The following is a 20211-nucleotide window of genomic DNA, read 5'->3' on the forward strand; positions in this document are numbered from 1 at the left end:
GTGTACTGAATTGCTACCTTGACACATTCAGGAGGAGTTCACGACAGGCCTGGGTCGATTGGGCTGCTGTGATTGCCAGTAGGCTACTACCACATCCGTGTCAACTGTGCGTATTGACACCTTGCTATACCCTTCCTTCACAGCATCTCCTAGGTGCAGTAGGATGCGGGTATCAGCCTCCTCATGTGTGCATGTTGCAAGTACTGATTATTTGTTTGCCAGTGTTGAGGGCTGTCACACTAGTTGCCAGGAAGAAGAACAGTTCTGCCTTCTTGTCTTCAATGCGCAGAAACTCTGGCCAGTTTCCAGGAATGACACTGGATGGCTCAACGCGTCTATGAACTCCCTTCCCTCTCTTGCTGCGTATTTCAGCCTTCAGACTTTCGGGGAAATATTCAACCCACACGACTAGGCCTGTCGCGATAATCGATAAATTGACTTATCGTACGATAAGTAAAAATGGACTCGATAACTTTTCTGAGCTCGATAAATTGCCGTTTACATAAAGATGTGACCAGCATTTTAGCCTGGAGCGCTGTGGCTGCCAGGGGTGCTGTGAGGGGCGGGGCTGACACACAGCCAGGTCAGGACACTCCGTGTGCACGTGCAGCAGCGTAGCAGCCAAATTAATAATATAGCGACAAGCGGGAGACAACGTGTGACTTACTCGCGGGGAATTTAAAGTGAAATGGAATTGGTTACAAAACTTAACTACACATCTCGATTCTCCGGTGTGGCAGTATTTTGGATTCAAACCAAATCAACGAGGCGAACCTACGGACTTGAATGAGCCGGGCGGTGTGTCGCATTGGTTTAAAAAAGGTAGCGACAAAAGCAGGCAATACCACACATTTTAAACTACACCTAAAACACAACCACCCCATTCCGTTTTCCCAGCTGGGAGCAAACACGGCAGCTGGAGATGGAGAGCCCCCGCCCGACAATGCAAACATGTTGGTGTTCCTTGCTCGAAAACTTAGAAAAACAGATTTGGATATGGCCTGTTGAGGCATCTGTTGTTTTAAGGAGTTTTTTTTTGCTTGTGAGATAATGTGTGCTCATATTTATTTATTTATTTATATATATATATATATATGAGAGAGAGAGAGAGCTCTGTTTTCCAGCCTGACTATTTAATTTATTGTTTTGGTTCTGTGATTTAATTAATTTATTATAATTTAATTAATTTGTTTTATTTATTATATAATTTATATATTTAAATATTATTTCACATTTCATTTGCAATGTTGAATGTTCAATAAAAAGTTATGTTTGAAAGGATGTACTTGAATTAATATGATATATTATCATTATGTCTAAAATGGTCTTAAAACGGTGCCGACAATATTATCGTTTATCGCAATAATTTCCAGAAAAATGTATCGTCCAACAAAATTAATTATCGTGACAGGCCTACACACGACATCAATTCTGCTGACATGCTCCAGATGAGACAGGATGTATGGTGAGAACGCTTTCTGCGCATAATAAAAAAACGTCTTAGCAGCACCAGGTCGTAGCATGTTCAAAAGAGTAGCCCCATCAAGGATGAGGCATTAACTGTGTGGTGGGATGCATTCTCTTGTAAATAAATCAGGTCCTCCAAACAGCCCACCAAGTCTGGCTTGGTACCAGTTCTGAGTTTGCCCATTTGTGGCAATGATGATGGACATGCCTGGTTTTCAAGTTTATTATATTTCACGTAATTAATCCCCAAAAACTCATCCGACTTCCATCACGTATCTCAGATACAATGTACAGCCTAGAGAACAGAGAACAGTCATTCTTCAGAGATGAGAGCTGTTGTTGGGACCTGGACTTATCTTGGACTGGAGGCTGGCTGAATAGAGGGAGGTTTTTCCTTTTAATGGGATCTTTGATGGGCTTTTTCTGTTCGACCAGGCGCTCACTGACATACAGTGGAGGAAATAAGTATTTGATCCCTTGCAGATGTTGTAAGTTTGCCCACTTACAAATAAATGAACAGTCTATAATTGTAATGGTAGGTTTAATTTATCAGTGAGAGTAAGAATATCAAAAAGAAAATCCAGAAATGTACATTATAAAAAAGATACAATTTGATATGCATTAAACTGTGGGAAATAAGTATTTGATCCCTTTGCAAAACATGTGTTAGTACTTGGTGGAGAAACCCTTGTTGGACAGCACAGAGGTCAGACACTTCTTGTAGTTGGTCTCCAGGTTTGTGCACATCTCAGGAAGGATTTTGGTCCACTCCTCTCTGAAGATCCTCTCCAAATCCTTAAAGAGCCTGTGACACGAACCCAACAACTGTTGTGCAATGACATAGTGGGCTACTAGTAATCTCGAACCGTCAGTTTAAAAAAGAAAAAGCGATACCGTTCCGATAAATATCAATAATTTCGAACATCGCGGGAAAATTCCTTCGACTCATTTTGAGGTTTTGGGGGAAGCCGGAAGTGACGTAAATGCGGGAACGCTTCACTGTGCGGCGAGAGAGCCAAACACGGACAAAGTGTGTTGTCATGCGTAGAAATGGTGAATTACTGAGTTTAGGCACGTTAATAACGTTTTAATGAAGTTGACTACAGTATATTCATATTTGTCAGTGCTTTCATGTCAATTCGGCGAACATAAACATAAATGATCGTGGTGAAGATGATGATTAAATTAGGATTAAAAATCGGTAGTGAGAGCTGCTGAATTTCCTCCCGTCGGATGTGATATAAAAACAAATCGATTATTTTTGTAAACTCAAGTGGATGAAACTACATTTATTAGTGCTTTCATGTCAATTCGGTGAACATATGACACATTAAATGATCGTGAGGATGATGATTTAAAAATCTTTTGTTTGAGCCGGTCTGCATTTCCTGAGGAGAAAACAAACCTTAGCTTTTTGTAGTTTCAGTCAATGGTGTAGTGGGCGTTGGACGCGGGGGTACGCCGTAACCCCACTTATTTGAAGCATGATTTCTTTTTTTAATAGTCTAATACATCTAAAATCATTGCCAGTGTTATCAGTTGCAAGTGTGTGTTTGTTGTAATAATGACGAAAACATAATAGGCAGATTTCACAGTAATTATAATAAAAACGTAGCTCAAGCATTTATGCAACTTGATTTGAAGCGTGTGTGTGTGAGGGGCAGAACTGTGTGTGTAGGGTGACCAGGTGTCCCGCACTGTGCGGGACTGCACACACAGCATTTTTATTATTTGTCCCGCGTCCCACACATTGAGACTATGTCCCGCATTTGAGTGATAGTCGCGCAGAAAGGCCGGATCGGTTCGCTGACAGCCGGCACCGCCCTTTATTATTATATTGTCTAAACGGCATCATGTAAATTGCGCTGATAGGCGACACAGAGGTCCCCAAGCCCCCCCCCCCCCCCCCCCCCGTTGACAGTTCACGAGCGCGTCCATAGTGTCTCCCGTCCACCCACCACCCCGTCCACCCAGTAAAAACATCCCCACTACACCACTGGTTGTAGTAGTACACCAACATGGATTAAACGTGTGTTTTTTTTTACCACAATGTTGGGGAAATTAATGGATAAAATGCACGGATTATTATTATTATTATTATTATTATTATTCCCACTCCGATCGGGACACTAGGTCCACCGTTTCCCCGCAGCGAGGCTCCCCCCGTTGACAGTTTCCGTGGGCTGGGCTGGGTGCAGTGGCGGACTGGCCATCGGGACGAATCCCGATGGGCCGGTACCGAAGTGGGCCTGTCGGATAAGTCACTAGCACATCCCCCACTCCCCCCGTTGACAATTTACTAGTGGTACCAAAGTGGGCCGGTCGAGAGTCCCGGGCTGATTTTTTATACCAGTCCACCACTGGCTACATGACCGTATGATCGCCCATATTGACGCACCTAATTCCTAAACTTCTAACAGATACAAAATAAACCGATCCTTCAGCCTCATATGAGCTCTCAGACACGTTCAAAATTAAACTGTCATCGCTGTCTGAGCTTGCTGCTGTGTGCGCCATCGTGCGTTTACATGCAGATGCTGGGATCCTGAACGGTGCAGCTGGAGCGCTGTGCCCGCATTGACGTCACCCATAATTTGGCGGGACTTGAAGAATCCCCGAGAAGATCCAGGAAATGGTCAACATTGAAGGGCAGATTAATGGTTATCAAAGTACAAATATCCAAAATCAGTTCAGTAACGGTTTTCAAGGGGACAATATTTACTCAAATTGATGGGTTTGGATGATGGGGGAAAATCGTGTCACAGGCTCTTTAAGGTGTTGAGGCTGATTCTTGGCATCTCAAAACTTCAGCTCCCTCCACAGATTTTCTAGGGGATTAAGGTCTGGAGACTGGCTAGGCCCATCCATCACCTAAATGTGCTTCTTCGTTAGCAGCTCCTGTGTTGCCTTGGCTGTATGTTCAGGTGTATTGTCCTGCTGGAAGACCCATCCATGACGCTTTTCAGTGTCCTGGCTGAGGGAAGGAGGCTATTGGCCAAGATGTTACAGTACATGGCCCCGTCCATCCTCTCTTCGATGCAGGGAAGTCGTCCTGCCCCCTTAGCAGAGAAACACCCCAAGATTATAATGTTTCCACCTCCATTTTGGTGTCATCTGACCACATCACCTTCTACCAAGCCTTCTCTTAATCATTCAGATATTCATTGTCAAATTTCAGAAGGGCCTTTCATGTTCTTCTTGAGCATGGGACCTTGCGGGCGCTGCAGGGTTTGATCCATTATGGTGTAGTGTGTTTCCAATAGTTTTCTTGGGTCTGTGGTCCCAGCTGCCTTGAGATCATTAACAAGTTCCTCCCTTGTAGCTCTTGGCTGATACCTCACCTTTCTCATGATCATCAATACCCAAAGGGGCGAGATCTTGTGTGGATTCCAAGACCGAGGGTGATTGATTGTTGATTGATGTCTATTTTTTTCCCTTCCATTTCCGAATAATCGCACCAACAGTTGTCACCTTCTCCCCAAGCTGCTTGCTGATGGTTTTGTAGCCAACCCCAGCCAAGTGCAGGTCTACAATCTTGTCCCTGAGGTCCTTAGACAGCTCTTTAGTCTTGCCCATGGTGGAGAGGTTGGAAATCTGATTGATTGATTCTGTGGACTGGTGTCTTTTATACAGGTAACAAGTTGATATGAGGGGTAATTTTCTAAAGGAAATGGACTTATGTAACCGGTCTGTGGGAGCCAGAATCCTTGTTTTTTGCAAGGGGATCAAATACTTATATCCCACAGTTAAATGCAAATAATTGTTTATCTTTTATATAATTTCATTTTCTGGTTTTTCTTTTTGATATTCTTACTCTCACTGTTAAAATAAACCTACCATTAAAATTATAGACTGTTCATTTCTTTGTAAGTGGGTGAATTTACAAAATCGGCAAGGGATAAAATACTTATTTCCTCCACTGTAGGTGTCATACCCGTCCTGTCCGAGTTTCTCGATCTGGTTCAGAGTGTCAATGACTGCTGCATCTGCAAGGTCTCTAGTATCCAGTACAAGAAGATATTCACTGCTTATTTCCCAGAATGGATTGCCCATGTCTTATGTAGCACCAATTAGTGCTTTAACATGTTGTGCAAATGCCATTTGTGGATGTTTGGTCTGCTCATGGTGCTGGGTGTCAGTCTCCTTTCTCTTCTCAGTGGAGGCCTTAAACTCCCCAACCACACATGCCATCTCGGGGCCAGACACCATGCAGAGCTGCAGGGTTCTCTGTCAGGTCTACAGCACCACCATCACCTTTCACAGAGGCATTGTTCTGCTTGTGGGCCTTGTCGATGACAATAGCAGAGAAGCTGCGTGTCTTCTTCTTCACAGCAAAGTTTCCTTTCAGAAACTGTTGATGGACATCAGGATGGTTATCTCTTAGCACAATCATGTCACGTAAGTGGACTGGTATCCATCCGGCATATTGGGTGTGTCCCAGTGAAAGGACCCTTCAGGTCACCCTTGAAAAAGAGATCAATGATCTCAATGGGATTCACCTGCATAAATAAAGGTTTGAAATGAAATGAAATGAACCAAGGCACAATCTTGGTCAAGGCATTTATGTAGAGTAGGAAGTCGGCCTCTCTTATTGATCGCACATAGATCATCAACTCTATTTCCAGCTGCAGGATGATAGACCAGAAGTGGAACTGGGAACATGACACTGCTCTTGTCCACCCACTACCCCTCCAGGAGGTCGCCAAGTACCTTGAGTGCTGCCATCTCAATGTGAAACCCAACAAACATCACAATAAAATGATCTTCACTGTAAGTTGCTGGCCAGCTCCACTGGGTTTGTTTTGCCACAGCGTATAGAGGTTGATCCAGAGTGATCTGACCAGGATTCAGAATCTCTAATGCCTGACTTACCTCATCGATGGAATGACGAATCATGGCCACATATTTGGCCTGGTCGTAGAAGAGGGGAAGTAGAGAAGTGAGCATCGATTCACCACCCCCGGGTGACTGGGGGTGGAAGAGGAAGGCCACAGGTGGATGGGAAGTTTACTGGACCACATTACCAGGCCTGTTGTGAACTCCTCCACTGTGGATGCAAAAAGGGTTGCAGTGGACAATGCAAATGTGTCAAGGCAGCAATTCAGTGCAGTGCCCTTTGCCACTGTGGTGGACTGTGTTTTCAGAACTAAGTCTGCATTTAGTTGAAAACCTGTAATATTTCATATATATTATGTAACATGTATGACTTCACCATAATAAATTTGTTAATGGTTTACTGTGTATTTTGTTCCCTGAATACCAGATACATATAGTTAGCTACATTCTAGCATGTTGTAAATAGCACCAATGCATTCCCCATCCTTGAAAATGTAGGATTAGCCACCAGAATCAAGATCCTAGGTGGTCTAGATCCTAAACTACTGGTAAAATAACAACCAATGGCGGCCATTTTGAAAATGGCCGCCATTGGCGCCATTGGACAAATTTGCGAGGGCCCTATAGCCAAAAATCTTCCTTAGGGCATGCTCTAACAGTGTGCCAAATGTCATGCTTTTATCATCAAAAGCACAATTCCTTCAGATATTTCACATATCTGCTGGACTAATATGAAGAAGTTAAACTTTAAACATCCATGACTTAAACACTTTATCCAGGATAAAAGCCACATAGCTGCACCTGCAGGGTGAATACAGCTGGTATAAGAAAAAGTGTTTGAATGCGTACATTAACAGGTTTAGGATATGCCCCGTCTAAGACACAATCTGACTTTAATTACATTTGACTCGGGTGTTTCGTAATGTGTTGCTTAAAATAATACTTCTGCATACAGTATGTGACACTGTAAGTGTTGCACGGCCAGATACGGCTCAAGAAGCTGACTCAGATAAGGAAATACTGTATATGATACATTATGATGTGATATGCCGCAGACTGTACTGTTACTTTGATCCGGTTATTTATGTTGTGGCAGATATTTAATTAAGCTTTCTTAACGCTAATGTTATAATAGTCAGATTGCGCTGAAGATGGGAGGTGATATTCTATTCAATTTCACGTTCACACAGTCTGTGATTTTTGCCGGCCGTCTTTCCTGCAACGGCAGTTTAAACTGTATTTCCTTTCTCCTGTAATGTGACTTGATCGCTTTAAACTCTGCATCCCACTCCGCACACGGAGATCTGATCGAGCAGGCAGTACTTTCACTGAGTTGATCTCTTAGCCTGCAACCTAACCTGGTCCCGACCAGGTTAGCCGCTAAGCATAAGTTGCCATGGAGATCGAGCCTGCTAAAAAGAGAACCAGCTTCGTAGGACCGGAAAGCCGGAGTTTTCCCTGAATTTAGCCGGCTAAGCGAAAATCCTGCTTCGCAGTATACCCCCCTGATCAGCTGCTGAGTCTGACGGAGACACGCAGCTCTGCATGATCACCTGAAGCTCCGCCCTCTGTTTAGCGAGCTGACCGGACTGCGCAAAATGCGTATATGAAGTGTCATGAACGCAATAAATCCTACCCTCGTGGGGGCGCGCTCATGTGATTGGCTTAGACTGGAGGAGACATCTGATTGGCTATAGATGAGAGAAATTACAAGTACGAATCGGCTGACCGTCAGGGCAGTCTCAAAAAACCCACACACGAATGCACAGCGATCCATGCACAGAAAGCGGTTTGTGTTTGCAGGTTCAGGGGATTTAAACGGAAAACAAATATGTGTGAATCAAAAATACATATGTAAAACTTTTTTCTGTGTTTGGATTTTATTTACATGTATATGAAACGGAACACATTTGTGTGTGCATTGAAAAACACAAGTGTGGATCCAGAAATACAAGTGTGAATCATTTTGCGGATCATGAAATACAAGTGTGAATCCTTCTGTGTGCATGTGTGTATTATGAGACTGTTCTGAGCCCATACACGTGGAGCTCTCATTTGTTGGAGTGCTGAGGTCTCATGTGGGGGTTGATGCTTTTCCTCTGCTGTCAAACAAACACGGCAGATGTTCACTATGGCAGATCCAAAACACCCTTCACCTGACTTAGTTTCTGCCCTCTGCAACAACAGCAGGGGGCACGAGCTGCAGGAGGATTTGCATAGAGTGGATGATTTGACCCAGGAGAAACTGAGGAAAGACCAGTTTGGAGAGTTCTCATCAGCTTTGTTGTATAATCCCTCTGGATTTTCTGGCATTACTAACACTGCATGGGAGTTAATGGTTGTTTTAGAGAATGGTGCTGCAGGGAGGTTTTTAAAGTCCAAACCGGAAGCTAGCACTACCCTGATTACCTTGACAAAAATCCAATGTTTTTTTTTTTATTTGGATTGAAAAATAATTGGAAAGAAGCTTTATATCAAACATGATTTACAGGTCTTTGTTCAGTCAAATAGTCTGTACAAATGAAAAACACTTTTATGTTTTATGAAGCATGAATGCAGTCGTCAGAAGTAAAAATCTAACATTTGGCTTTTTAACAAACTACGCCACGGTTGCAAGACTTTAACCTCATCAACACTTAACTTCCTCAGCCTAATCCCCTAATGCGATGAAATGATTAATCTGCAGGTTGAAATGACCCAGAAAACCTCTGTAGTTACATTTTCCCCTTTGTTATTGGCAGCCTGTTTAAAGATGCCTACAACGGTGACCCTGGCCCCCATTGTGCAAGAAATTAGTGCATGATTCGGCAAAAAGCCTTCCCTTCATCTTCACGTCACCCCAAGCAAACGGGCGCACGCAGTTGTGTGGTTACTCTGAGGTACTGATGGCTCTTACTGATGGTCTCCAGTCAATGCAATGCATGTCTCTTTTGCCACAACCTCCACTGTCTTTGCCTTTTCACAGCCATTCGATTCATGCACAACATCTGCACTGGTATCATGGGAGGAACTGGCGCTCGACTTTGGTAAATGGATTAAATCCGCATTAGTTAAGGTTTCCGGATTAATAACGAACATTTCATATTCAGAGCATTTCATATTTAGAATCAGAAACAGATAACACATTGTCTATTAAATATACAAAGAATTGAAATTAGTCTATGGCACTGGAAAAGTAAACAACACTTACCATACACAACATACAATTAACATTGACAGTCCTAATCGAAACATATCATAAAACACAACATTTTGTGAAGGTCGTTTTTCTTTTTTTTATGTTGTGATTTGACCTTCAGGGCCACCGTAGATTGTCCAAAAGGATGCTGGACAAGATAATCAGCATTGTGAGCTTGTTTGCGAGGGTATACATGTTTAAACAATCGTTTATATGTAAAAGCTTTAACTTCCAAACAGCAGTTTTAATATTGAGGATGAATTACTGCTGCAGCTCGAGGCCGCCATGTTGTTCCTCATTCTGTGCATTTAACATAATTACATAACACCAGCAATCTTTCCACCAATCTCACGCTGTGCCTCGGCCTCATAGAGATTGTCATCAGGCTGGGAAATTGAGTCTGGTTATCTGCAGAGAAGATTTAACAGACGGGGCAGTAACTGGCTCCGCTGCGTCTGACTCCTGGCACGATTAAAAACACTGGCACTGTGGTGCATTCTGGGAAATTGCATCATAACCTTGATTTAAGGAGTCCCAGCTGTTCAGTTTTTTGTCTGGTAGTAAACAAGAGTGAAGATAAACGTGAGGCACAAATCATTCTTAATGCTCCACTTTTTATTTTGTGCTAAATGTGTTTGTGTTGTGTGTTTGCAGGCATAGTGACATCCTCCCACTGTTTTCTCTCAACCCTGGGATCTCATTGTTCCTGCCCTACAAGAATTTGATGAAACCATGCTGTCAAACATGTCGGGATGATAAAGAACCAACAGCCGACTAATTATGAGCTCTTAGACTTCCTACTGGAATAACTATCTGGCCTTCCCCGTCACCATCCAAAAGCAGAAGGGCAGACTGTGATTGCAAACCTTTAATATGAGAAGGTCATACTTGTTATGTGACCAACAGGAGAAACCAAGCAGGCAAGTATCCAGTCAAAAACAAACATGAATTTTCACTGTTGGACTTTTGTCTGTGGTTTTTAAACAATAGTAGCAATACTACTGGTTTACACATGACAAATGCTACGGATATATTTAGGATTAAGTTGAAAAAATGTGTTTACTTTAAAAAAAACACTAAATACTCTAAATTCAAAAGAGTTATCCCGGTTAAAATGGTTAAAAGTAACTGTTTTAGCTTCTAATGCATCATACAATTAAAACATTCAGCAGGTGTAAGACCTTTTGAAGTGGATGCAATCTAAGCAGCATCACAATGCAAGGATTCTACGTTGGTGCTTATAGCCCTCTAGCCATACCAGTTCACCATATGGTATTGTCCTGGTAAGAATAACCTTATAGCTGACTATCTTTCTCGTTTGCCTGACCTGTGCAAGCCGGAGGGGGAGGAGGTGTGAAATGTGAGGAAGCGCACACACTCCCTCACTAACATTTTGGCTTAACTATTTGTTTCTTCAGAGTTGTCTTTATCTCAGTTAAAGTTATAAAAACAGTTTACATAGACAAATTTTAAAAATGCATCTAAATGAATATGTCAGTCTTTAAAACACACAATCACAAAGTAATCACCATTTGTTCAGACCTGGAAGCCATCTTGTGCCAGTGCTCAAAGGGGGAGCACGCCTCCAAAGTACTCTTTATATGTGCCTATGAGTAGGCGGAGTCTTGGACGTGATTGGTCAGGAAACTTGTTATTGTATGAGTGTCAATTAGGTTAAAAATTATCTGTTTTAAGCAGACCTTGTTGTTTTTGAAGGTACCATATTTATGTTGATGCAATTATGAATTTACTTAAGCCTTTATCCATCCATCCATCCAACTTCTCCCGCTTATCCGTGGTCGGGTCACGGGGGTAGCAGTTCCAGCAGAGAGCCCCAAACTTTCCTTTCCCTGGCCACATCAACCAGCTCTGACTGTGGGATCCCAAGGCGCTCCCAGGCCAGCGAAGAGATATAATCCCTCCACCTGGCCCTTGGTCTACCCCTTGGTCTCTTCCCAGCTGGACGTGCCTGGAACACCTCCCTAGGGAGGCGCCCACCTGGCATCCTAACTAGGTGCCCGAACCACCTCAACCGGCTCCTTTCTACGCGAAGGAGGAGCGGTTCAACTCCGAGTCCCTCCCGGATGACCGAACTTCTCACCTTATCTCTTTCGGTCATGACCTATCCTTCATGACCATGAGGGTAGGAACGAAAATGGCCCGGTAGACAGAGAGCTTTGCCTTCTGGCTCAGCTCCCTTTTCGTCACAACGGTGCGGTAAAAAGACTGCAGTACCGCTCCCGCTGCTCCGATTCTCCGACCCATCTCACGCTCCATTGTTCCCTCACTCGAGAACAAGACCCCGAGATACTTGAACTCCTTCACTTGGGGTAAGGACTCATTCCCTACTTGGAGTGGACAGTCCATCGGTTTCCTGCTGAGAACCATGGCCTCAGATTTGGAGGTGCTGATCCTCATCCCAGCCGCTTCACACTCGGTTGCGAACCGATCCAGTGAGTGCTGAAGGTCGCAGACCGATGAAGCCATCAGAACCACATCATCTGCAAAAAGCAGTGGTGCAGTCCTTAGTCCACCGAACTGCAGACCCCCTCCCCCACGACTATGCCTCGAAATCCAATCCATGTATATTACAAACAACATTGGTGACAAAGCGCAGCCCTGGCGGAGGCCAACCCTCACCGGAAATGGGTCTGACTTACTGCCGAGGACCCGGACACAGCTCTCGCTCTGGGAGTACAGAGATTGGATGGCCCTGAGTAGAGACCCCCTCACCCCATACTCCCGCAGCACCTCCCACAGTAACTCCTTAGGAACTCGGTCATACGCCTTCTTCAAGTCTACAAAACACATGTAGACTGGATAAGCGTATTCCCAGGCCCCCTCCAGGATCCTTGCGAGAGTAAAAAGCTGATCCGTCGTTCCACGACCAGGACGGAATCCGCATTGTTCCTCCTCAATCTGAGGTTCGACAATCGGCCTGACCCTCCTTTCGAGTACCTTAGAGTAAACTTTCCCGGGGAGGCTGAGTAGTGTGATGCCTCTGTAATTGGCACACACCCTCTGATCCCCCTTTTTGAAAAGGGGAACCACCACCCCGGTCTGCCACTCCTTCGGTACTGTTTCCGACTTCCACGCAACGTTGATGAGACGTGTCAACCATGACAGTCCCTCAACACCCAGAGCTTTCAGCATTTCTTGGCGGATCTCATCCACCCCCGGGGCTTTGCCACTGTGGAGTTGTTTGACGACCTCAGTGACCTCCCCCCGGGAGATTGGTGTTGATCCCCCGTCATACTCCAGCTCTGCCTCTAACATAGAGGGCTTAAGGGGGCACTTAAGCCTTTAGGGTTTTATTAAATGTAGATAACAGTGTTTAATTTTGTATTTAACCCTTAACTCCGCTTTCAGAACCATGACCTGATTGGCCAGGTTGGATTGGGAAGGCGGGCAGTCTCCTATAAATGTGGTTGGGAAGAGAGGGGAGGGGGCATTTTGTGTTTGCTCCTTGCTGGTGAACGCAGCACCAGGCATGAAGTTTTGTGTTCCTGTAAAATAATATGGAAGGCTAAGAAATACACCGCCTGTTTATTTTTTAAAGAAAACCCTCTCTCCACGTATTGTTTGTTCACCTGCACCTCACATTGTAACACGCATACATTCTCCTAAACTTACAAAGTAAGGACACCTCTGTCCTTTGAGACAAACACAAACACCAGTCTCACCTCTTCCTGTCTTCCTGTATTTGTTCTTCTGGGGTTTGCCTCTTCAGCCTGATTTAGGATGATGTCAGCTAGTTAATTATTAAAGGAGGACACAACTCTGCTCCAAACATTCACCATGTGAGCGGTAATTGAAAATGCTCCAAGACAGACACAAGAGACTTTAATGCTGAACATGAATTAATTAACCTTGGATTTATTCAGCTGTGATTTCATTGTGGAAAAAAAGGAAATCAATGTATCTCCCCTGCTCACTGCTGCCTGTTTCTGTTTCTCTCCTGAGACTTTATTCCTTTGCCTGCAGAATAACAATCAGCTTTGGTGACGGAGCTGATGACTCAGGACACCTTGAATTAAAAAAATATTATCTGACATCATGTTTCTGTCACCGTAAGGTGTGAACGCTTGATTAATGTTCAAATCACTGCAGATCCATGTTCTTTGGAGTTATCATGTTTAACTCTGACTAAACCCAATAACACAGAAGATGACCTAGAGGAAATTCATTTCTGTGTTCAAATAATTATATATCAATATTTTTTCCACTTTCACTGACTTAAATCTTAAAAATGTAACCCTTTAAATTCCCGTTTGTTTAGATGATTCCCCTGTATTTAATGGGAGGAAATACAAAGTCAGTACTAAATAGGAGTAAGCTTGGGAAAAATTGAAATATTGATTTTGACGCATATATATTTTTTCATTGTCAGCTTAAAAAAACAAAACACAAGATGATTCCTTAAAGGTGGGGTATGTCATTTATTTCAGAAACACTTTTTGTTATATTCCATGGAATGATCTTAACATCCCGATAGCAATGAATATCTTAAGTGCTTTGACAACAAATCCATTAATAAATGTGATCTGTGGAAGCCGTAGTACTGTAAAAAGCACGACCAATCATTTTAGCCGGCCCGGCTAAAATAACTGGATGGCCTACCTGCCTGTCAGCCTTCCATCTGTGCACAAACTTATCTAGTGCCCTCATTGGTCATGTGCGCGTTCGTCTGTGTTGAAGGAGGGGCTCTGTAAGGAAGTGGCAGATTTTTTCCGGTTGTGAATTTTCAAATTCTAGCGCACTCGAGCTGGTTTCTCCAAAATTACCTACCCTACCTTTAACAGGGTTATCAACTTTGGGTACGTGGCTGGAGTGAGATTTTGATATCATGGGTTTAATTACACATATGCACACTAAATGACTGCTATTGTGTCAGTAGCGGGACCTTAGCATATATATAGGATATATATACAATATACACAAATACACAATATTGGACACAGACTATAAAGGGCACAAAGTTTCATTCACTAATGAAAGTCAAACGCATGTTTGTTTCCACTGTTTTATTGTGTGCATAGGCCTGTCGCGATAAGCAATTCATTGACTTATCATACGATAAATAAAAATGAACTCGATACATTGCCATTTACATGAGGATGTGACTAGCAGTTTGAAAGGATGTACTTGAATTATTATTATATATTATTCTCATTATGTCAGTGGTCTAAAATGGTCATACAACGGTGCCGACAATATTATCGTTTATCGCAGTAATTTCCGGGAAAATGTTTCCAATGTGGTGATTGACATTATTCACCCAAGGATCTATGGGTTGGGGTATGGTTCCGCACGGACATTTTAGTGAACCGGACTTCCTGTTTCCGCCGGTCTTCGCTTCTTGGGCCCTTTTTTAATTTCTCTAACTTCCCTCCTCGACTCCTATCCTCGAGACTTAGTCCCGCCCACAGGAGAAGCGAGCGGAGGAGCCGAGGAGGGGAGCCGAGGAGAGAGGAGGGGAAGCAGCAGGCGGTTAGAGAAATGAGAACTCCTCTCCTCTGAGTGGTCATTTTAAAGAGACGTCCATTAATGATGACAGGAGGCACAGCAGCCCTCTGTCTGATGGACAGATGTGTTCATGACGACTTATATTTACTTTTAATTCATTCACAGTGCGGTATAATGAGACAATAACAGGCTACAGATGCGGACACACACACACACACTTACGGTACGTCTACACTACAGGCATCAAAAAATGCTTTCAACGCTTCGCCCATTCACTTGAATGGGGTGACGTAGAAGGTTTTTAATCTTCGCCGAACTGCATTGTGGGGAGCATGGCATGGCTTTGCAAGCATCACGAGCATCTATCGGCATCAAAAGTTGAACAATGTTCAACTTTTGAGGCTCGATGCTTGGCATCAGCCAATCAAATTCCGTTTATGCAAATCCCGCCAGTGCAAGCTCAGCCAATCAAACCGCGTGCAAGCTGGGAGAGCCAGACCGCAGTTCATTTCCTCATATTCCAAACGAGATATTACGGTAGCAAATCACCCGGTTCTTTACGACCGGAACTATTTACCGGGATACAAACCGGAGGAACCAGGCATGGAGGGAGGTGGCAGAGACAGTGGGTGAAACTGATAGTTTTTTCGCCTGTTTGGAGAGTTTATATCCAGTTTACTTCGTTTTAACATTGCTATTGCTTTGTATGTCGGGGGCAGGAGATTCATGTGATTGGTTGCTCGCAAAAAATCGCCAAGCTTCAGACACGCCCAGCTTCAAGATTTTTTCATGCCTGTAGTGTAGACGGGCCGTAACACACACACACATGGGCGTAATTTCCACTGGGGACAGGGGGGACATGTCCCCCCCACTTTTCAAAATCCAGTTTGTGTTCCCCCCACTTTTCAAATGTGTGTTTTTTTTTTTACGCAAGAAAAAGTGGTCATGGAGGAGCGTCTGTGTGTGTGTGGCAGGAGCGCATTTTGTGTGAGAGAGAGAGACAGAGAGAGACAGAGAGAGTTACGAGGTTGTTCTTAGCATCTGGTGCTAGCTCGGAGCTAACGGAGATTAGAAGCTGTTTCAACAATAAGTAGAGGGAGAGTCCTCTCCTGTCGGACTGAGAGGCTGAGGTAACATCAGCTCAGGGAGGTAAAGAATCACTGAGTGATTATATTGTAAACTTTAGTCTAAGTTATCTCAGTGGGTCTCAAACGGTTTGGTCTAAACAAATATGTCCATGTATTTAATATAGTTGTTCAAAATAAGTAAAACAATTATTCCAATGTCAGTAAAGAATTAAAAACACAGTTTGAAAGGGGAGTGATTAGTAAAATATGCATAAATAAAAAGAAAGAATGCAGACTAGGTAAGATAAAGATAGGAGAGAGGAGTATATCAATGATGTGTTATTGGTTGTGAGAATATTTTAATGGTTTTTGGAATATTGAAATATATACAGGTCTGTTTCATATGAGTGTTGAGAGCTGTATCCATAAATCTCTTAATGTGTGCACCAGATTGATGCATTTAACTTCAATTTAATGAAAAAAATCTTACTGGGGGTGCATGCCCCTGGACCCCTCTATAAGATGTGAGGTCATCACAAATAAAACAGGTTCATGGATAGATAAGTCTGCACACTCATTATATACGCTACACATTTTTCTTGGATTAGTTAACACCATAGTCCCTAATATATATGTGTAGAAAGGCAGGAAATGGAATTAAATCGAGAACAATGTTTCATTGCGGAGGACACCCTGTTTTGTGTCCCCCCCACTTCTCAAACCAAAGTTACACCCTTGCACACACATATATATATATGTATATATTTATATACATATATATACAATTTCAGAATCAAACAGAGCACTCTCATAATAACGTAACACTATCAGAGACTGGATATATCCCCCCCCATAGCCGTGGGAACATGTTTCAAATGGGGGGTGCTGTGGGGATGACACCAGGGCCGGTTTTGACCAATTTGCTGCACTAGGCAAGATTTTAGCTGGCAATGAAAAACCTCTACAAAAGACTAATACACTACAAAAAGAGAAACGAATTGATATGGTGGACAGCTTATATAAAAAGGCTTCAAATGTATTTAGTATTGCATGAACATGTTGAATTGGGGGGTGGACTTCAGATCCTCTAAGGGGGTCCGGGGGTGTCCCCCCGGGAAGATTTTTTTAACATTTTAAAGTAAAATACTTCAATCTGGTGCACTTTGAGCGCCCAATTACTAGAGACTGATCTAGGGGATACAACTCTAAACACCCATGTGAAAAAGATCGGTTTGTATGTGAACATAACCAATAACCTACCATAGCCAATAACAAATAAATGTAGGCTAACTTGTTTTATTTTTGTGGTTCATTTATATCTTATTTTACCAGTTAACATTTATTTATGCATATTTTTAAATCTCTCCAGTTTTAAACAATATTTTTGGTTTACTGTCCTATAGTATACATTGGAATGATTTCAAACCTGTTTTTATTTATCCTAATAATTATAAAGGTGTCCCTTTGAAGTATTTGCTTACATAAATTGTGATCAAAACGTTTGAGACCCACTGAGATAACTTAGACTAAAGTGAACTATCTAAACCCTCAGAGTCCTTTACCTCACTGAGCCTCTCAGTCTGACAGGACAGAACTCTCTCTCCACGTTATTGTAGAAACAGCTTCTTATATCCGTTAGCGCAGCAGAAGCTAACAACAATCCCCGCCGGTACATCTTGTGGAAGTGCAGATCCTCTGTCCTCCACCAGGGGGTGCTGCAGCACCCTCAGCACCCCTACTTCCCACGGCCCTGTCCCCCCCCCCCCCCCCCCCCTCTCTGGTCGCTACAATGGGGAATTTAAATTACGGGCCAAAAGTTTTATTTACAAGTATTAAAAGTAAGCATAGGACACCAAACCAACTGAGACCCGTCTGTCCGCCGCATCTACGCACTGTACAACACACACACCTACACTGTACCACACACACCTACACACTGTACCAGACACACCTACACACTGTACCAAGCACACACCTACAGCTCCTAAAGCATATAATCAGGCTACAGCCGTTGTGTATTTTATTATGTGAAGCACTAAATGGTTTTAGAAAAATATCGACTCTTTGTTTGTAGATATCTACTAAACTACAGTAGTCATTCTCTACTGTAGAATATAAAATATATATCACTCAGTATGAGTGTAACAGGCCTACTCTCTTTATAAATAAAGAGAGTAGGCCTGTTATACTGAGTGATATATATTTTACACACTGCTCTGCTTTCTGCACGGACCTCACAGCTGTTCTCACTGTAAACATCGCGTCGCGATGAAAGCAGTTAATAAAATAATATCCAGGGGATGCATGCAGAGCTGTCATAGGCTGAGGTAAGTCCGGCCGTGCGTCACGACTCTTTGAAACATCTCTTTTCCCGGAAATGCATCTACAAAGGAGCCGTGGAGGACCGTGGAGGACCCATCAGTGTATCCTCGGTTATAGCTCCTCCAGAGAGCCTCCTCGATCCTCGGTCCTCGAAGTGCATTTAGAGAAATGAGATGTCCTTCAACATGGCGCGCTGAAATTCATTTCCGGGTCACTACCGGAGGACCGAGGAGTTGAGGAGGGGGATTTGATGAAATGAGAAAGGGCCCCGGAATGAAGTTGTTTACATGTGTTTTCAGATGCTAAATAAAAGTCTAGCTTGTACCTTCGATGCCCCGCCTCCGATTTATATCGGCACCACACCAACAAAATTAATTATCGTGAGAGGCCTATTAACAGGGCCGTGGGAAGTAGGGGTGCTGAGGGTGCTGCAGCACCCCCTGGTGGAGGAAAGGGGATCTGCACTTCTACAAGATATAATACAAATATAATTTAAAAAAAACGAATTTCCAGCCTTGATGTAACAACATTCATAATTAAGTAAAGATAACACCCTTTTCACCGCGGTTACATTTTCCATTTGCCCTGTACGATGGGCGCTGTAGTGATGAAAGTGGGGGATGTTGGCTTATCAGGCGCCCGCAGCTCACAGCCAAAGTGAGAGAGATAGAGAGAGGGGGTGCACCGGTACGGGCGGGGATTGTTGTTAGCTTCTGTTGTGCTAACGGATATAAGAAACTGTTTCTACAATAATGTGGAGGGAGAGTTCTGTCCTGTCAGACTGAGAGGCTCAGTGAGGTAAAGGACTCTGAGGGTTTAGATAGTTCACTTTAGTCTAAATTATCTCAGTGAATCTCAAACGTGTTGATCACAATTTATGTAAACAAATCTTTCCAAGGCACACCTTTATAATTATTAGGATAAATAAAAGCAGGTTTGAAATCATTCCAATGTATACTATAGGACAGTAAACCAAAAATATCGTTTAAAACTGGAGAGATTTAAAAATATGCATAAATAAATAGATGTTAACTGGTCAAATAAGATATGAATGACCAACAAAAATAAAATAAGTTACATTTATTTGTTATTAGCTATGGTAGGTAATTGGTTATGTTCACATACTTATTTGATTAATAAAATGCAAACCAATCTTTCTCATATGGGTGTTTAGAGTTGTACCCCCTAGATCAGTCTCTAGTAATTGGTCGCTCAAAGTGCACCAGATTGAAGTATTTTACTTTAAAATGTTAAAAAACATCTTCCCGGGGGGGCACCCCTGGACCCCCCTAGAGTATGTGAAGTCCACCCCCCAATTAAAACATGTTATAATACTAAATACATTGGAAGCCTAGCTGTCCACCATGTCAACATGTTTCTCTTTTTGTAGTGTATTGGTCTTTTGTAGAGGTTTTTCATTGCCAGCTAAAATCTTGCCTATAGGGCAGCACATTGGTCAGAACCAGCCCTGGTGTCATCCCCACAGCACCCCCCATTTGAAACATGTTCCCACGGCTATGGGCCTATACATGAAACACACACACACAAACAAATATACAGACTTACTCCAAACTGCCAAATATATTAATTAACACACTCTCACTCTCATATACTCTTTGACTCTATTTTGGCCTAGTAGAACAATAAGCACCAGACTTTTACTTTTTTATCATTTCTACTGGATCTTAGATCTGCGCATGCACAATACGGGTTAGGGGGTTGACCAACCGGCTCCCACTCATGCTCCCACTGCTCTACAGTCTGTTAACGTTGTTAAGAGTGGTGGGGGCGGGGAGGGAGCGGATCGACAGCTTGAGCAGCTGTCAACTCAACATTGTAAATAACCAACCAAAAACGATCGCCGGTTCATCTTGT

This window comes from Notothenia rossii (assembly GCF_949606895.1).
Source record: "Notothenia rossii genome assembly, chromosome: 8".
Taxonomy (NCBI): Eukaryota; Metazoa; Chordata; class Actinopteri; order Perciformes; family Nototheniidae; genus Notothenia; species Notothenia rossii.